This window comes from Solanum verrucosum, unplaced genomic scaffold, assembly GCF_900185275.1.
Source record: "Solanum verrucosum unplaced genomic scaffold, falcon-dt-bn FXZP01000134.1, whole genome shotgun sequence".
NCBI classification, from domain to species: domain Eukaryota; kingdom Viridiplantae; phylum Streptophyta; class Magnoliopsida; order Solanales; family Solanaceae; genus Solanum; species Solanum verrucosum.
This window is the reverse complement of record NW_026020833.1, coordinates 365074-380601: the sequence shown is the minus strand read 5'-3', so window position 1 is coordinate 380601 and position 15528 is coordinate 365074.

Sequence of the window (15528 nt, the reverse complement as noted above, 5' to 3'; positions counted from 1 at the left end):
ATTCATGTTTGTTCAATTATGAGCACTATTCAATTCATCGATATTGATCAAAACCAAGACTTAAATTTGCTAGAGAACAACCACTATCAAGTACATACAAGAGGTGGCGAAAATTTCGGAAGGATCAAAATCATTTGCAATAAAAACAGATGGAGCCACCAGTTCAAACATCCACGAAAAGCAGTGTATAGCATAAGTAGAGATTTCAACCCAAAAATAACAAAACAAATATGCACAAAGGTGGGCCTCACCCCAACACAAACAAAAATCAATGTCCTTAAATGCAAATAACACAAAATCCAAAAGTCAAAATAAAGTAAGACAGAGAGGGAGGTAAAGAGGGGATCCTATCTATGTAGTCTCTCCATCTGTCTGGGCATCAGTGCCTGAGGTCACCTCAGGGGGAACAACAGTGCCAGATTCACCAAGGTCTGTTGAGTGTGAGTCTGCCAGAAAGACATGCACCGCTCTGCAAAATCCACTGGCCCATAAAGGAATATTAGGGTACATGGTAATGGTTTTCCAAGTAGAAGTGGGTCTCTTACCCTTGCCTTTCCCAGCAGTTATGGGTAGTTTCAAAGCTTTTTCTTGTGACGTAATTGCATCCTCCTTTATCGCAATCCCTTTGGACTTTTCTTGAGCTGGCGTTATTCTTTCAACAACTTTAGATTTAGTCATGTCTGCGAAATCTCGAGTGAAGTTAGAGAAGCTTAAATAAAAGCGCATCAGAACAATTTCATACAGACTTGCCAAACTAGAGATTGACTCGCCAAATTTTTTGGGCGAGCTAGATCGCGCTCGCCGAAGGGATTAGCTCTAAAATTGCAGGAAATAGGCGATGAGAAAACCACTCGGTGTGTCGCCGTAATCTTTCGGCGAACAAGGACAAGCTTGCCGAAAGTTCCAGTGCACAAAGGTTAAGGGGTGCAGATAAAAGGGCGAAAGAGAAGACTTTCGGCGAGTCACTGAATGCTTTTGGCGACATCAAGCTTCGCGCCGAAAGTTACAATATCAATCATCAAATAAAGCATGAAATCAAAAGCGGGATGGGTACATTAGGTGAACCTCCGAGTGGTTCGGCGAGCTCGACCCAGCTCGCCAAATGGCCCAACGTGTCTATTTTCAACCTAACTTCTCGAATTCAACCCTGCAACCCCCCGAAAGCAAAATCAAAGCATGCACCAGTACAATTAAGGTAGGACCCATAACATCAAAACACAACCCCTCGAATTTTAATCTAGTTTAAGGCATGCAATTTTAGGAACTTAACAGTCACAACTACTTGAGCAGTATTATCAAATTAAATCATGCATGTAAATAATCTACTCCTATCAGGCAGGTGATAACGTTCAAATATACTTCTTGAAAAGAAATATAAATGATAGTATGCAATATATTTACCCAACTATGAGTCGGGGTCGATCCACAGAGAATATGGAAGAATATTGTCAATAGTAAATATTTAACTCAATAATCGTTATAAAAATGGGGGATTTAAATTGAAATAAAATAAAATAAAAACAATAAAAAGATAGCTTTGAACTAAGTATTTATTTATATTCAGATTATTAAAAGTAACTAGGAATGTGTTCCCCATAAGCTCATAACGCAGTAATCCTAATAATAGTAATCTTTTTCTAGTGTATTACATGCAAAGTGATAAGTTAGGTATCTCTAAATCCATGGTACGGCATCTAGAGAATTTCACCCCTCACCTTGGTCCGGCTACGTGTGTATAATTTACTAACCCTTGCCTTTACCTTATATTAGACATCATAATCGATGTTTGGCTTAGTTATTACTTCGCACCAATCGACACTAGCCTATTAGATAGTATCACACTAAATCTATGTTGATAATTCTTTTCTTGTTAATTACCTCCTTGGGCCGGCAAGTAGTAACAAGACGAGTTCTAACGTTGGCCACCGTTAAAAAGACTTCTAAACGAAAGAATTATCAATGCATGCAAAATACTAGTCAAGAATTGCTTATTTACTATTCATACTTTGTTAATCGCTCATGGTTCTCACAACCCTAGTTATGAAAGTTAGCTACTCATTATCTCAAAAACACAATCAAAATTTATTAAAATAAATATGCTTGTGTTAATCATAAAAAGTTAAGAACAATAGCTAAACTATCTTTTATTAATCACGAATACAAATAAATAATATAGGAGAAGAAAGAATAAACCACAATTATCCGGCCTCCACGGCGGCTCTTCCAAAATTTCTAAGTTAGAAGAAAATTTATATGTGTCTTGTATCTTGGTTCTTGGCCTCCTTCCACAAATAATTATTTCTATGCACTATTTATAGATGTAGGAAACCCTAAATAAAATAATTGAGTCCAAATTAAATTAGGAATCCAAAACCACAAGGAAATGGATTCCTTTTTCTCCGTGTGTAGCTTCCAATTTTGTGCGTGTAACTTCTTTTGACGTTGCTGCCTGACACTTGGACCAGCAGGTAAGTTCTTCTTTCCTTATTTGCAAATAAATTATATTAATATTATATTAACTTATTTCCATTAAGTTGTCTGCTTGATTTCCTTCTTCAACCTTCCATCTTTAATTCGTTTTAGCTTCAAACTTCTTCATTTTTTCACCAATTTAATCCTACAAATAAAATATACCATTTAACACAATTCATAAAATTCATGCTAAAAAAGGACAAATATAAATAATAAATGTGAGGAAATAATTATTAAAAATATGTATTTTTAGCCTCACATCAGCAGGATAAGAACACTTCAACAACATCAGGCTATTGCAAATGAGTATAAATTTTGATAAAATAAACTTGGGGCAAGGAAAACCAACCTTTGGTGTCAACAAAGAGAAGATTGAAACACTAGACAGCAATGTAATCCAATCCCGAGCACAAATCAGCACTAATAATACTCTTAAAACACAATAAATATAGAAACTAGGGTGCAGGTGTGAGTTTTGGCAGATAAAAAGTGAGAGAGAGTGAATGAGTTTGCAACTTTTAAACTTTTGGCTTGCAAAACCATCCAGTTTTTGCCCAGTCGACAACATTAATCGAGCTCGCCTATCCTTTCGATGTTTCGCCAAGTGTTTCACTTGCCTCACCGAGTTTTACAGAGCCTTCAGTAAGTGTGGGGGTCCCAACGGCGATTTCCATCGAGATCGCTGACATAGTCGGCGATTCGCCAATAATTTATGAGGCTCACCGAGTTTTACATACTCCAAATTGAAGATGTCTTGAGTCAAACGGTGGATTAGGTCGAAGTCGCCGACCTCTTCGGTGACTCACCGACTGGAACTGTTGTTCGCCACCCTGCATTTTTCAAACACTTTCCGCACTTCAACATGTACAAACAACACACCATTATTTTACCAAAACACAAATAGAAAGCAATAAATGGTTTTGGTTGCCTCCCAAACATCACCTTAGTTAACGTCGTGGCACAACGCAAGTTAACACCTAGTCCTCATCTTCAAAGTCGGCCATGGTGTAACTAGGTGACTCCTCGGCAAACGGTGGATAGTGACCTGATATTAATTGGTTTATCTGGGCATCATGTAGCTGAATTACCATGGAATTGGAGGTTGTCGTTTGATTCAGCATTTTGATGTTCTTTTTTATCTCTTTCAACACCTTATCTTGTTCTTCGATCATGTGTTGAATGAGTGAAAGGACTTCGTCATTTTGTCTAACCTACTGCTTCTTCCCCTTTTTACATTTGCAAAGGGAGAAGCGCTTGTCATTTTTCGTGGACTGTGCCTCTAATTCCATGACTTTTTTAGATAAGAAATCCACTTGAGTCACCAGTGCATCCCATTCTTGTTTCTTTTTTATTTCCTTGTTGGTTTCAACCTTGCTATCAAGGAGTTTGGCCACTTATTCATAGGGCTGGTGAAGCAAACCACTCGTGAAAATTTGGTCAGTGGTACTTCTATTTTCGGGTCCAAGACCCCTATAGAATCACTCTAGTAGCACTTTATCGGTCATCCCATGAGTTGGGCATGGTTGAAGCACTGCTTGAAATTTCAGCCACATTTCTTGAATGTTCTCATCCCCTACTTGCTTGAACGTTAGGAGATTGTCCCTAAGATTCAATAATTTCAGGAGAGAGTGATCCGTTTAATACCCATAGCTTTCGTTCTCACTCATTTTTCCCAAAATAGTCACACAACCAACAAAACAAAACTAAAAATTAAGTAAGTAGAACTATAACTAAGAAGAACAAAAAAATTTACTTAACTACAAATTCTCAATTAACACCACTCCCCGGCAGTGGCACCATTTTGATGTTTGCGTAATCAAGACACAACTTCCAATTCAAGTGTCTACGATCGTACAATAGTAAAGTAACCCAACCAAGGGTTGGGGTCGAGTCCCAAGGGAATGGTTTTGAGAACTAATAGAAAAATAAAATAAAGTTACAATTAGTCATAGCTATAGATATTATCGAATATAAACATATTAAATCTAAAGTGGGCGACGCAAGCGTCAATTATCAATGGGGGGGGGGGGTTGTATTGATTAACAACTAAAAACAAAAAAAATATAAGAAAATGAGATATGGAGACGAGATTCTTGGGATGTGAAAGGAATACAGGATAGACTAAATTATCGAGTACATGCTTTTGATGGTAAATTGTTGAACATTTGTGACTAGGCTAGACTATAGTGGGGGTAAATTCTCTCGAGAAAATTACCCCGAATCAATTCGATTTCTCTCGAACATCCAGTTGATGCATTAAGCACAGCCTCCGCCTTAGCCCATTCACTCTCTCGAGTTGAATGTGTGGGATAAGGACTATGATTCACTCTCTTGAGCTGAACACATGTCGACCCAATACCACCGACTATAAATTTAGTAGTCTTAGTTTTACGACCTCTCTCTCGAGCAAGCCAAAAACACTAAGATGAAATTGTATTTGCAACTACAATTCCATTAATTTCATACACAACTACTATACGAAATCACATTTAAATAACAATTAAGCCATCAACAAGCAAGACCCAATAGATAATCTAACCCATATTCACAAAATCACACCCGAAGAATTGGGGTTTTAGCTAGACATGTAAAAGAGATAAAAAACAATACCAATATCAGTTTCCATCAACAGGGTATGAAGAATTAAGTTTTAAAACACGTTAAGAGTGAAGAATCTTCAAGACCCACATCCAATTTATTGAAGTGAAACCCTTTGAGTCTTCAAGGTTTTTAGAACAAAGTCTCCAAAACCCTCTAAAACTTGGAACTGAAAATAAAATTGTCTATGACTTGATTTTTTGATACTAAGCTAAAAACTTCAACAAGTATTTATAGTGTTTGAAAATTTGTGCTGCAGCGGATCACTCGACGCAGTTAGTCGGGATCGGAGATACACTCGGCGATCCACCTTTTGGTTGATTTCATCGCCTTCATGCTTTAGCCTTCAGCCTCTTCGCGCTTTGAGTCATTGGGCGATATGGTACTACTTCGCGGAACTACTCAACGACACGCCGACTGCTCCATTTCATCGCCAACTTGATCTTTCCTTTCAGGGCTTAGCACACTGGAACAAAAGGCGATCTCCAGGCCAATCGGGGACTCGCCAACTAGGTTCGGCGATTCTCAGGCCTTCATTTCTTCATTTTTTTCAGTCGTTTTGTTCCTTCTTGCCAATTAGTGTCCATGCTTTGCCTCAAACTCCAAATACCTGAAACTTAAGGATTTTCATCAAATATTGAGACAAAATATGCATTTGAGGACACTAATTCTATCAAAATATAGCCCTAAATGAGTCCAATTTATGGACTCATCACTTACCGGCTTTGCATATTGACACTAGGATAAAGTTACTATTATTAGGATTACTGCGTTAAGAACTTGTGGGGAACACGAATCCCCTAGTTTCATCTCATATTAATATTACAACTGCAAATTATGCTTATTTGTTACTACAAATCAATCAACAATTATTTTGTTTACTAATCCTTCCCCCCTTTTATAGAAGTAAATTGACTAAAAGTATAAATAACCATAAATTAGTCTAAGTCTAGACCATATTCCTCGTGAGATCGATCCTAACCTCAAGTTAGGTTCTTTATTTGACAACGACTGCTTATACTTCTTTAGGGAGGTGTAATTTAGGCGTTTCATTATCTCTCATGAATTGAATAAGATTAATCAATCTCATAACAGAAAATATCTTTCAAATTGAATGAAACTTATTCGTGCACTAGTGTCTACGTCATTTATTCTGGATAGTAGTTCGAGGTTGATTAAAGAATGGACATATCAGTTCATTGAAAGTGAAGTCACTACCAATATGTGAGTCATGTTTAGAAGGAAAAAATAATCTAAGATCTTTCCTCTTAAAAAGAAAATACGGGTAGTGATAAGTTATAATTAATCTATTCTGATTTGTGCGATAAATAATCATTTAGGCAAAAGGTGAATTTGAGTATTCTGAGATTCTTAGAAAATTACACATGATATGAATATGTATTTTTTGATGTTTTGTAGGTTTGAATATCTTGATAAACTCAATATATTTAAGATAGAAATCAAAATAGCATCATGAAAAAAATATAAAGTTACTGCAATCTGATTGCAATGATGAATACCTCTCTGCAAAGCTGATGAGTCACTTATCTGATAGAATAATTGGATTTCAATTGTCTTCACCAAACATGGTTTAAAAGAGAAAAGAAATTCTTACGAAGGTGATAAGATCAATGATAGACTTATTTGTAGTTGTTTTGTTTCTTTAGGGATATGTTCTAAGAATAATATATCACATTTTGAATTTAATTCCTTTCAAATCGGTACCTTTGGAAAAGTCTACAACTAGTTAGATTTGACATATGTCTAATATGTGACATGTTGAGATATAGGATTGTCCAGAACATGTACTCAGAGGGAGGATAATCATATTGGAATTAACAAAGGAATATGTGTGTTAATTGGATATCCTAAAGAATGAAAAAATGTCTATTTTACCGTCCTAAAGAAAATAAAACAATTGTTAACACAATTGTCATATTTTTAGAAAAGGATCATTTAGTAAACCATGTTCCTAGAAGTAAACTAGTTTTATAGGAACTGAACAAAGAAATATCAAATGAGTTAGTTGTAAATTCAGACGCTCAAAAACATCTGATCGGTATTTGGTGTTCCATTACATTTAAGTAATGGGAGAAACATTGCTAGATATAAGAAAACTACTACCTCAAGTAGTGAGAGTGATGATAAGCAAATTAAAGAACACTACATCAGAAAGTTGTTAATATTTCAATATCGAAAGGTTTTGAAGAAAATATTAAGACTCAAGAACATGAAAGTGTGATTATAGTTGTAGTACTTAGTCGTAGATGGAGAATCATAATGAAGATTGATTTGTTTTGTACACTCTTGGAGGGTTTCATGATAGGGCCTCTGAAGATCCAGTACAAAATCGATAAGTTACACTAAAGCACTACTAGACGAAGTTGCATAAGAAAATAACTTGGTAAGATCCTTTTGATAGGAGATATAAAAGAAATATCAAAGTTGTAGATGCATAGTTAAAAGTCTAAATGAGAGGTTGTTAAGGTATATACTATTAGTCATGTGTTTAGACATAGTATTCTAACAATTTGCAAGATTAAACATCTAAGTGGAAGATTGTTAGGGTATATACTATTAATCATGCATTTAGATAAAGCACATTATAACGATTGTGATGGTTAAAAGTGTAAGTGAGAGATTGTTGGGATATATACTATTAACCAGATGTTTAGATATAATATTTATTATAGAACAATTGTTTATTCATTTTTAATAAAAGTTTCAATGAATCATATATTCGTTTATTACGTCTGTTTACTTATATAGTAGATGGTTTAGTGTATAGAGTTTAACTTATACACTAAGAATTAAATCATCGGTTCTTACAAGTACAAACTTTTTTGTTCACAATCTAAGAAGAAAATTGGGCATGCCATCGGTACGATTGTAGCACAAGATTATATATAATTTATCTTGATTAAGGGAATGATATAGTTCCAACTTCTTATGCTAGTGCATTTTGCATGTATTAAACGAGACAGAGTAGAGATAGTTTCTTTAGACTAACTAGCAAAAGCATATTCTCTAAGCTATTAATGAACATATATTCTTAATCTTGATATAATTATTATGATTTGTATATGTTAATTATCGTTTTGATATTATTTAAAGGTGAGATTGTGAGATGGGTCTATATGCCTGGTAGATTAGATGATAATAATATATATTGGTAAAATAATAAGTTGGTTGATGGAATCCATGTCTCGATATGGAGATTGATGATATGTCTTTTTCAGAAGCTTATAAGTTTTCATCATGTCAAATCTTGCAAGTGTATTTATGAATCCGAACCTGAAATAAGTTAAACAATAGTCTAAAGGAAATTAATCTTTGAATTAAATTTGTCAATAATTTAATTTATTGATTAATATCTGTAATCTTAACATGGGTAATTACATAAGTGTTTAATGAGAAATTTCAAAATATAAATAGAGGAGCACAATTACAAATTTCTAGTGAAACGATTTGTAATTTATTATGGTAAGAATAATTCAAATTATTTATTTAGAATTATTTCCATGATAGAAGCTTCAGTAATTAATTATGTGGTCCCTACAATGCTCATATTTAACTAGAACTCAAAATTCTATTTCTAAGGAAAAATGAGGAAATAACGCGTGTGTTTCTTGTTCAAGAAAAGAGGCGTGGGTTTTTCTTCTACTTTTTGGAGTGAGAAGAAATATCTATAACCTAGAAAAAAATAAGTTTTCTATATGATACTTTCCCACCCAAGTATTGAGAGAATTCAGATGTGAAATTGAGATCACTGTAGAAGACTGCAAAGTTGTTGTCTATCTTGTGGATTCGTTTTGTAACGACTCGTAAAATTATATGTTGAACTAGAGCCTTAACGTTTGGGTTAGTGTGACTTTAGGTTGATGTCTAGGCTGTTTTAAAACCTAAGTGGGGCAAGGAAGAAGCCTAGGGTGCAAGCAAAGACTTAGACTAACAAAATAGGGTGAAAGAAACCTTGTCTTTTGGTGGACCTTTTGGCGATGGGGTTGTTTGATCGCCCAAAGGGTTGGGCGAGTCGCCCCTGTGCCCTTGCGATCGCCTAGTGGCTGCCCCATTTTGGCCAAGATGCTGGACCAAAGGGTGACCTAGGTGCAAGCTCGTCAACTAGATTGTCGTGTCGCCCCTCTCCCCCCTCTAGATCGCCTAGTGGACTGCCCAAAAAGGGAGCTCACTGGAAAATTGGGTGAGCCAAGGGTGCATTTCATGAGTCGCCTAGTGCCTTTGGCGAGCCAAGAGGAGCATTTGGGCGAGGTTAGTCGTGAAGAGGCAGAATTTTAAGTTACAACTTTAAGGGTCCTTAGTTCTTTTCCAAAGTTAAGTCCTTATTATTCTATTCTCTTCCTAGAATCTATAAGACCCTTTTTAGACCTAAATCCTCTCATTTAAGTCACTCCAAATAGAATCAAAAGAAAACCCATCTCCTCTCAAATATTTTTCTCACTAGAAATCCTTCATTTAGAGAAGAAGAAGAAAGGAGCCATTGAAGCTAAGGTTTGGTGATTCCAAGGTGGTTCTTCCTCAAATTGCTTGGGGATTCTTAGTAAAGGTATGGTGGTCTTGATCCTTGTCTAATTTTCCATTCAAGGAGCCAATTCAAAGATGATTTCAAATCATGAAAACCTAGGGTTTTACTCAATCTCATGGGTTCTTTCATCAAATGATTTCAAATCTAATGACCAATAATGATTGTATTAATGTTTAATTGATGATTTATGATGAAAATACTCTATGAACCCATGATTTCTCTAAATTCCTAAACTTTACCTTTATGAAGTGGGTTTGATGATTATGAAGGCTTATGAATGGAATTTGTCTAAATTGCTTTGAGTTATTGAATTGTATCATTATGTATGTCTTATTTATGGTAAATTGAAGGTTTGTTGATGACTTGTGAGCATGGCCTTTAAAGGGCAAGTTATGGTTAAATTACATGATGAAGTAGAATTGTGTTTGATCTATTGATCGACTTGAAAGGTGGAGGTGTTTAATTACTATGTGTGACTATAATGTGAAGCAGGTGTGTGATTTAAATGAATGAATGATGATCATGGTTAGAAGCTAATTGTGTTAGGATTGAATGGTATCTCTCCATTAACACTTGCGAATGATGGTGATTGTGTGAAAGGCTTTTCTCACATACGCACACACTTTGAATGAAGAATGAATGAAGTTTCTAAGATAATGTTAATGGTGTTGAGTCTATTGAAAGGCTATTCTCAATTGTACCCTAATGAATGAAAATACATATTGTGAAAGGACATTCTCACAATATGGGATTCCTAGGTGAAAAGCTATCTTTGAATCTATAAGCTTTCCAATGAACGAATGAAAGTTGGGTTGGGATGGATTCCCATTCGGGAGTTGAGGTGGGGTATCTTGAAGCAATCCCTTATCCCATAATGAATTAAAGTAATGAATGTAATGTACTCCGTGGGGAATAATTCTAAGCATCGAGAGGATATGGTTGAGATGGGTGCTCATCCGTGAGTTGAGGTGGGGTACTTAGTAGAAATCTCGTGAGGTGGATGTTCATCCGTGAGTTGAGGCGGGGTATCTAGTAACAATCTCCCTATCCCATAACTATGTGCCCACATAGTTCTAGCTAGTGAATCCACTTAAGCTAAAGAACAATGGTCCTACCTTAGGCAAGTAGGAATCCCTTATCCGGTGAGGGTGACACCGGGATTCCATGTCAAGCTCTCATGATCTATGTCGGTTAAGGCTTACCCCCACAAAGAATGTTAATGAATTATGGTTTCCTAAGGATGTACTACTTAGAATGGGTGGTGGTATGGGCCGCCACCTATGCATTGCACAGGTAGGCATTTGAGAGGAGTCATGGTGTGTTCCTTATAATGTTAATGAAATGAATGGACTCTTATGATTATGTTAATGAAGAATGTTGATCTTATGTCTTAATGAATGAAGGTTTTCTTAATGAAGTTAATGAATGAGAGACTTAAATGCTTATATGTTCAAATGTAAAGATGCATGCTATACTTGAATTGTATATATATGAGTTACTTCCTTGTATGACTTGTTGAGTATGAGTGTGCCTAATCTATGGTGACTTCAAAGGAGCACTTGGTGTGAGTAGTAGTATGGGATGCTACTTGCACATTGCACAAGTGTGACTTAGAGTCATCTTAGGTGATGGTCCCTATGTGATGATTATGTCTATGTAATATGGTGTCTCTTATGTGTGACTATTGTGTAAAGATGGAAAGGTAGTATGGTGAGTTCACCTTTGGTGACCTTAGGGTGATGCTTTGGTGTGGATGGTGGTATGGGACGCTATACATACATTGCACAAAGGGTTGCCTAAGGGTTTCTTGAGGTGAAGAGTTAAACGTAAAGGAATGGTTTATATGTGAAGTATGTTCTAATGTGAATAATGACTTGTATGTTGGCTATGATTAAGTATTATGACTCTTATACTTGTATTTCATGAAGTTTTTATCAAAATGGCATTAAAGCATGGCTTTCAAACAAATGTCCTTTTTAAGCATGTTTTTGCATGGCCATCATACTTAGTACTTAATTGTGCTAACCCATTATTCTTCTATGTTTTACTACAAGTGTAGATTGCGGTAATTGAGTATCTCTCTAGTTGGAACTTGGACTAGATTTCTTCCAAGACATCTTTTGGTATGTCCTCATAGATCGAGGACACAGACTTTTAATGTTTCTAGTTCTTTTATGTTTTAAGACTATTGTTAAGACTTCGATTGTAAAGGTCGTGATCCTATCTTGTATAAAGTTTTGTCTAAGATGGCCATGTGAGACTTTAGTATTCCACTGCTTTAAAATTGAGTTTTCGATTGTTGGTTTTATTAAGAAAAGTTTTAATTCCGCACTATTTTTATTACCTATGCGATGAATGAATGCTATGAGGCTTGTATAAGACCCCTTCGTGGTCGAGTACGCTGTGTTACCACTAGGGGGTGCTCTCGGGTCGTGACACGTTTGAAGGTCTGTCAAATTACTTGTGGATTCTCTTGAAAGTATTTGCTCACGCTTCAAGAGGTAATTCTTGAATTAAATTTCAGTAAATTTATGTGTTCTAGCATATGATTATATGTGTTCCAGCATGAACGTTAAGCCATACAATTCTGGCTTGCTTCCGCTCTCCATATAGTTTTCAAACATTAACTATATATATTTTTTCCAACAAACAAGGATATTAAAGAATTTATTTATTTTTTTGGAAGTTTGTTTCAACGGAAAATAAAATTATGGAGTAAAATTTTGTTAAGAATATAATAAATTGTGTGAAATTAGTTAACTTTTTAATAAAATTTAACAAAAAGATGAAATTGGTTAATTTTTAAGTAGTTGCAAGATTTTTTGGATTAATAAAATATAATTTAAAGTGGGATATATTACTTTACTTTACTTTTACTTACTATATTAGAAGTGGGGGTTTAGGAGAGGTATCAACATGTTAGTTGTTTGTCAATAAAATTAAGGTTAAGGGCTGTTTTGTCATTTTATTTATGAACTACATTATATTATGGTAGCTAAATGTAAGTCGCATATATTTAAGAGTCACTGCATTGGTTGTGGAAATGTGTTATTACTATTTATTTTTTTGGTTTTCCACCCGGTGTCCGGAACCCACATTGGAGCTCCGACTAAATCTAGATCGCGCTCTGCAGGGCTCATTCAGGAGTGGTGCTCCCAACATAATTTTCTCCATACCTAAGGCTCGAACCCGAGATCTCTGGTTAAGAGTGAAACACTTCCACCAGTGCACCACAACCCATGTTGGTGTGTTATTACTACTTTGCCACCACATGGCTGTTGAAATGAATTATTACTACTTTGTCACCTCATGATTTTGGGAAAATTCTTTATTTTGAATATGAATAATTAATATTTCCTCCTCCTTATTTTATTTTATACCTTTTTCTTTTTAATTCGTTTAAAAAATAATGTTATTTTAACTATAATTATAAATAATTTAAATTTAAATTTTTTATTCTTAATGAAATAATTTACAATCACACAAATATCTAATAATATTGTTTTATCCCATAAATTTCAAAAGTTTTTTTTTTGTGAAACATAATGACAAATCAAATGCCACATAAAATGAGACGACAGAAGTATTATATAGAAGCCGACAGTTATGTGTGATATGTCTGCTTCTAGCGTAGGGTATTTTTAAATTTTTTGTATTCTCTTTGTTTTAATTTTGTCTTATTTTTCTTTTTAATCTGTTATACATTTAAAAATTGCGTAAAAAAGTACTATGAATCACAATGATTAATAATTTTAAATATCTAAAAAATTTATTAAAAAATTGATTGACTCTCCAAATTTTATCTATGTCACATAAATTGAAATAAAAAATATTGAACCAAAACTCTCATAGCAGTCAAAGTTGAATTTATTAAAGGGGACAGATTATTGATGACCCCACAGCATACCCGGTTGTGAGTACGAGCGACTATACAATAGTTCTTCCTCCACTCCGAGTAAAGAGAAAAACGATCGATGAAGAAAATATTCATTCATCACTGTGTGTGTGCTGTTTTTTCCTCTTCCTTCCTCTCATCTTTCTTTTGTAATCCTTCCCTTTTTTATGCGTTCAGCGCGGTGGAGTAGAGCACAAGGGAGTTCGTATACCGCTTCGGTTGTTGCAGAATCGATCGGGTATTTGGAAGTTGGAACAGTAAGTTTGCAAAGTCAAGCCATATTTGATCAACCTACTTTTATCATTTTTCATCGATTTTACCCTCAGATCACTAAATTTCTTGAGTTTTTTCTGTTGATTATCGAGTGATGGATTTTTTTGTTTGTATTAATGGGAATTTTCAGCAGTTTTTGTTAATTTTGAGCTAGGTAATTGTTTTGTGTTGCCGCTTATGGTTGAAGTTTTTGACTTCTTTATGGGGGATGGATTGAGATGGAGAAAAATTACTATTTAACCCTCATTTCTGGAAGAAAAATTGTGGAAGGGTAAATGGATTGTTTGGGTTTATTTTTGTTTTTTCTCGAGATGATCTTTAGGAGGTTTTAGGCTCTTCAAATTAAGTTTATGTACTTCATGATTAATGTTTTGTCATGTATGTTTCTAGAAGGATTTATGGTTGATTGTTTATCTTCATTCTTGAGCGATTTGGGAATTAAATGTAGTGACATTACCTATTTGAGGATCAGTGCGTACTTAGCTAAGAAGTAAATAATTCATACATGTGATATGAGCTATCAAGGTTTAGTTTACACTTGACATTTGGTTTGGTGTTTTTGTTAGAGACTTGCATGTCTGTGTAAGGATAAGTAATTGTTTGGAGGATCCTGGTTTTAAAGAAGTTCTAATTTGCGATCAAAGACAAATTATTTAGTGATTTATATAAAATGGTGTTGAATAGCGCAAAATGGATAAAGAGAACATATGTAGTTTTGCCGAAGTAATTTTAAATTGAGGTGTAGTTGAATTGTGTTGAGTTCCCACATCGCTAGATGATAAGTTATTTAGTCTCCTTATATATGATATTTGGGAAACCATCCCTGCATGAGCTAGTTCTTGAGGTTAATTATGCCCAAAATTCATTTCTTATTATGGAAAATAATCATTGTAGAAAAGAAACAATTTTGCATAGCAGTACCACCAATAGTATTGGAACCCTCATGTGTTATGGAATGGAAGAAACTAGAAAGAGAAATTAATGAGAGAATGAATGATAACTCTTTGTATTGATTATTGCATTGATTCAAATAGAAGAGTACATCCCTATTTATAAATAATTAAGGAGAATCCTTCCTTAGGAAGAATCCTTCTAGATATTAAACTAAATGAGAATCCTTCTAGATACTAAACTAAAATAAAACTAAATATTTTGCAATTAATGTAAACCCTAGACTTGAAAGAAAATTTAATACTATAAAATATTTTTAGACTAAAAAGAAGAAGAAAAAAATTCTACCAAATTCCAGCATTCCCCCTCAAACTCAAGTTGGTGTATCTAACTTGAGTTTGAACATTTAGTTATTCTTGAGAATATCTCTCCTTTTCATGTTTTTTCCCAAGCTTCTTTTGTCGTCTCAAATACAATGATTTTAGAGAAGATTGAATTTGCAACTGAATTTTGAATTACAATTTTGGCTTTGTATATTTTGGTTTTCCCTTCTGAGTGAAGGTTAATTTCAGCAGTGGAATAATAAGTTTTTTCAGTGAGTGGTTGTATGAGTTTATCTTCCATTACAGTTTCCCACAAATCATAAGCCTCAAGATAAGACTTCATCCTAACTGCCAAGATTTGATAATTTTCACCATTGAAGGTTTGTGGGACATTGAAAGAAAGAGTATTGTTTTGTCATGGTTTGAAAATAAGGTTTAAAATAGTATGGATTAAAATTGGTTATAAGTAGCCCTGCGTTAAAAATAAAAGCGCGGGTTAAAATTGGGTTGATAATATGTATGAAAATAAAGTG